The sequence below is a fragment of the Orycteropus afer genome, unplaced genomic scaffold, assembly GCF_000298275.1.
Source record: "Orycteropus afer afer isolate SDZICR_OR568_19922 unplaced genomic scaffold, OryAfe1.0 scaffold00001, whole genome shotgun sequence".
Classification (NCBI taxonomy): Eukaryota; Metazoa; Chordata; class Mammalia; order Tubulidentata; family Orycteropodidae; genus Orycteropus; species Orycteropus afer.
This window is the reverse complement of record NW_006921588.1, coordinates 25,746,963-25,752,069: the sequence shown is the minus strand read 5'-3', so window position 1 is coordinate 25,752,069 and position 5,107 is coordinate 25,746,963.

Genomic DNA, 5,107 nt, shown 5'->3' with positions numbered 1-5,107 from the left:
GCAGATTTTAAACTTTACTCAGTGGTCTCAGAGTTAGTAAAAATATTGGTATCATTTTGAAACTTTTATGGATATTATACAATAAGTGATTATGCTAATGAATTAAGATCCAAGATTTTCCATATAAGAGATAAAAAATATAAATGGAAATCAAGTTAAGTAAAAACCCTGTAATGTTTTGTTTTGTTTTGTTTTTTACCCTGAGAAAGGTTGGAAGCAATGACAAACCAATAGCAATGAACAGCCTTAATACCAAATAGCTGATTCCAGGTCTGATGCAGAAAATGTACAACATAAACCTGGGACATCTTGTACCTGAAAACAAAGAAGTTATCAAAGACAGCTGACTCATATCCAAATGACACAAAAGCCAATTTCCTCTGGTCAAATATGGAACAATTCAAATGTCAAAAAGGAAGTAACTGCAAATGATTAAAACACATTGAATGTATAAAATCCCTGACTTCAAAATTGGAGATCCTGGACAGAGTGCCAGAAAAATGCAGAATAAACTCAAAATCATAAAAGAAAGACCAGACGCACTAGTCTGATAGAAACTGGTGAAATCCCTGACACTAAGGCCTTGAATCACCCTTCAGGCCTGGAATTGAACTCACCCCATGGCTTAAGGAGTTCTGGTAGAGTAGTGCCTAAGACACTTGACTGCTAGACTGCTAACCAGAAGGCTGGCAGTTCAAACTCACCAGCCACTCCTCAGAATGATAGTGATACCACATTGGAAACCCAAGGAAGGGTCTCTATGAATTGGGTCCAACTCAATGGCACATAACAAGAACAATGATGATTTATTCATTGCAAATACCTTTTCTCAACAACATAAACTGTGGCTACACATGTGGACCTCGCCAGACAGAATACACAGGAATCACATCGACTACAGGTGTGAAAAGAGGTGATGAAGAAGCTCCATAAAATCAGTCAAAACAAGGCCAGGAGCTGACTGTGGAACAGAGCATCAGTTGTTCCCAGGCAAGTTCAAGTTGAAGCTGAAGAAAATTAAATATTTTGAGAACCAAAATATGACTTTCATTATATCCCACCTTTATTTAGGGACCATCTGAAGAACATATTTGATGCACTGAATACCTATGACCAAACACCACACAAGTTGTGGTATGACATCAAGAACATCATACATGAAGAAAGCAAAAGGTCATCAGAAAGGCAGGAAAGAAGAAAAGATGGATGTCAGGAGAGACTGAAACTTGCTCTTGAATGGAGAGTAGTTAATGCAAGTGGAAGAAATGACCAGATTAAAGAACTGAACAGAAGATTTCAAAGAGCAACTCAGTAAGACAAAGTAAATTATTATAATGAAATGTGCAAAGACCTGGAGTTAGAACGCCAAAAAGGAGGAACACACTCAGCATTTCTCAAGCTGAAAGACCTGAAGGAAAAATTCAAGCCTCAAGTTGCAATACTAAAGGATTCTATGGGCAAAATATTGAATGATGCAGAAAGTATCAAAAGAAGATGGAAGGAATACACAGTCACTATACCCAAAAGAGTTGGTGGATGTTCAACTGTTTCAGGAAGTGGCATATGATCAAGAACCAATGGTACTGAAGGAAGAAATCCAAGCTGCATTGAAGGAATTGGTGAGAAACAAGGCTTCAGGAATTGATGGAATCCCTGAGATGTTTTAATACATGGGATGCAGCACTAGAGGCACTTACTCATTTATGCCAAGTAATTTGGATGACAACTACCTGGTCAACTAACTTGAAGAGATTCATGGTTATGCCCATCCCAAAGAAAGGTAATCCAACAGAATGTGGAAATTATGGAACAATATCATTAATATCACATGCAAGTAAAATGTAGATGATAATTCAAAAATGGTTGCAGGAATATATTGACACGGAACTTCCAGAAATGCAAGCTTGATTCAGAAGAGGACATGGAATGAAGGACATCACTGCTGATGTAGATGGATCTTGGCTGAAAGCAAAGAATACCAGAAAAATATTTACCTGTGTTTTATTGACTATACAAAGGCATTTGAGTGTATGGATGATAATAAATTATGGATAATATTGTTGTGGTAGTTAAGGTTATATGTCAACTTGGCTGGGCCTGGTTTTGAGTGGTTGGGAAGCTGGATATAATTATTCCCCATGAAGAGACTGGTAATCAACTCCATGGTAGAATGTACTGGAATAGCTGAGTGGCTGCCTTGGGGATGCAGGCTGCTTCCAGTATATAAGAAGCAACGTTGAGAAAAGTATCTGAGCTTTTGACATGCTTGGACCTTGCCATGTTGCTGCTGATCTTGGGACTGTTTCTGGACTTGAACTAGTAGTCTGCCATGTTGCTTATTTTGGGACTGTGCCATTTACTTGTTGACCTTGGGTTTGTCAGCCTCAGCAGCCAGCAGCTGTCTGAATTAAAAGAAGCTTCCAGCTTCAGTGGGCCAGGAGCAAGAGGCAGAGATGAAGCCAAAGGTCAAGGGGCTTTCACCCAGCCCCTAGAGCTGGCATTTTGAACTCAGACTTCTAGCCTCCTAAGCTATAAGACAACAAATCCCTGTTTGTTAAATCCACCCATTTGTGGTATTTTCTGTTAGAGCAGCACTAGAGGGCAAAAACAATTGCAAAGAATGGGAATTTCAGAATACTTAATCGTGCTCATGAGGAATCTACACATAGATCAAGAGGCTGTCATTTGAATGGAACAAGGGGATACTGGATGTTTAAAATCAGGAAGGGTGTACATCAGGGTTGTATCCTTTCACCATACTTATTCAATCTATAAACTGAGCAAATAATCTGAGAAGTGATATGTAGAAGAACGCAGGATCAGGACTGGAGGAAGACTCACTAACAATCTGCAATATTCAGATGACACAACCTGCTTACTGAAAGGGAAGAAGACTTGAAGCACTTACTAATGAAGATCAAAGACTACAATCTTCAATGTAGATTACACTTCAACATAAAGAAAACAAAAGTCCTCACAACATTACAATAAATGGAGAAAAGATTGAAGTTGTCAGGGATTTCATTTTATTTGGGTCCATAATCAACACCCATGAAAGGAGCAGTCAAGAAATCAGGTGTTGTGTTGCACTGGGCAAATCTGCTACAAAAGACCTCTTTAAAGTGTTGGAAAGCAAAGTTGTCACTTTGAAGAATAAGGTGCCCCTAACCCAAGCCATGGTATTTTCAATCACCTCATATGCATATGAACGCTGGACAATGAATAAGGAAGAATAAGAAGAGTTGATGCCTTTGAACTATGATGTAGGCAAATAATACTGAAAACACCATGGACTGCCACAAGAACGAACAAATCTGTGCTGGAAGAAGTGCAACCAGAATGCTCCTTGGAAGCAAGAATGGCCAGACTTCTCACCTACTTTGGTCATGTTCTCAGAAGGGACAAGTGGAGGGTCAGTGAAAATGGTGAAGACCCTCAATAAGATGGATTGACATTGTGGCTGCAATGACAGGCAAGTATAGCAAGCATTGTGAGGATGACACATGACCGGGTGGTGTTTCGTTCGGTTGTACATAGGGTCACTATGAGGCAGAGCTGAGTCGATGGCACCTAGAAACAACAACAAGATGCAATGTGGCACCAAGACTGAAAGAAACTGGAGGGCTTCCTGAAATAGGGAACACTTTTTCTGAATTAGAAAAACTGGGGTGGGGGATAAATGAGCTAGGGAGCAAGTCTCAGATAAATGCCATAATGAAATTCACTCACAGAATTCCCAATATATAGCTACATGTAGTCAGGGCTGAAAGCCTGGGTGCATGGTGGCAAACAGTAGAGGCAAGATCCTGAAAGGACTTGTCTGCCAGACCCTCTCACCACCGATATTTCTGCTAATGTTGTTGTGTCATCAGATGCCTTAGAGTTGTTTTTGACTCATAGCAACTCTATGTATAACAAAATGAAACACTGCCTGACTGTGCTCCAACTTTACAATTGTTGTCATGCTTGAGCCCATCATTGCCTCCACTGTATTAATCTATCTTGTTGAGGATCTTCCCCTTTTTCACTGACCCTCTACTTTGTCAAGCATGAATCCTTCTCTAGCGATTGGTCACTTCTTTCAACATGACCAAAGTCCGTGAGACGAAGTCTGGCCATTCTCACTTCTAAGGAGCATTCCAGCTATACTTCCTCTTCATTCTTCTAGCAGTCCATGGTACATTCAATATTCTTCATCAACACCACAATTCAAATGCATCAATTTTTCTACAGTCTTCTTTATTCATTATCCAGCTCTCATATGTATATGAGGCTATTGAAAATACCATGGCTTGGGTGAGGTGCACCTTAGTCTTCAAAGTAACATCTTTGCTCTTCAAAGAGAGGTATTTTGCAGCAGATTTGCCCAACACAATGAGTTCTTTGATTTCTTGACTGCTGCTTCCAAGCATACATGTTAATGTACATTTTAACGTTAGTGTACACACTAAAATGTAAGTAGTCTCTACTGACTTGGGAAAAAAAGAAAAAGGAAATAACCCTAGGAGGAGTTAAATTATGAAATTGTGAAAGTCTATAGCAAGCAAATAAAAGGAATAAATTTGGTCTAAAACCATTGCTCACATTTATATAAAATTGTACTGCTAAAGAGAAGGCTAAGAGACTACTTTGTAAGGAATTGTTAGCTAAATATAACTACCCAATCATTTGTGAATAAATTGAAATGAGCTATCTTGGGGAAGTATAGAAATATCACTGATCTTTACCCATACATTCCATCTTAGATACAGGGCTTTGAAGCAAATATTTTATGCTGTTTGAAGATTTATTTTTTTAAATATTAGCCTTGTAATCCATGGTTTGTTTGTTTGTTTAAAATCAAAATCTCAAGAATGTTATATCTATCAAATCCATCTATCTTCTATCTCATTGTATATCTATATCACAAATATGAACATTAAAGAAACTATAATGTAATTAATAGATTTTTATTAGGTTATTTGACAGCATTAAGCCAATCAAAGAATTTCACAAATAACAAGAACAAAAGTTCTTTCTAAATGAAAGAAATTCATTATCAAAATAAGCAACAAACATGTTACTGTTATTTGACTGCAAAAACGACAAGGAGGCCACATGTTCTGAC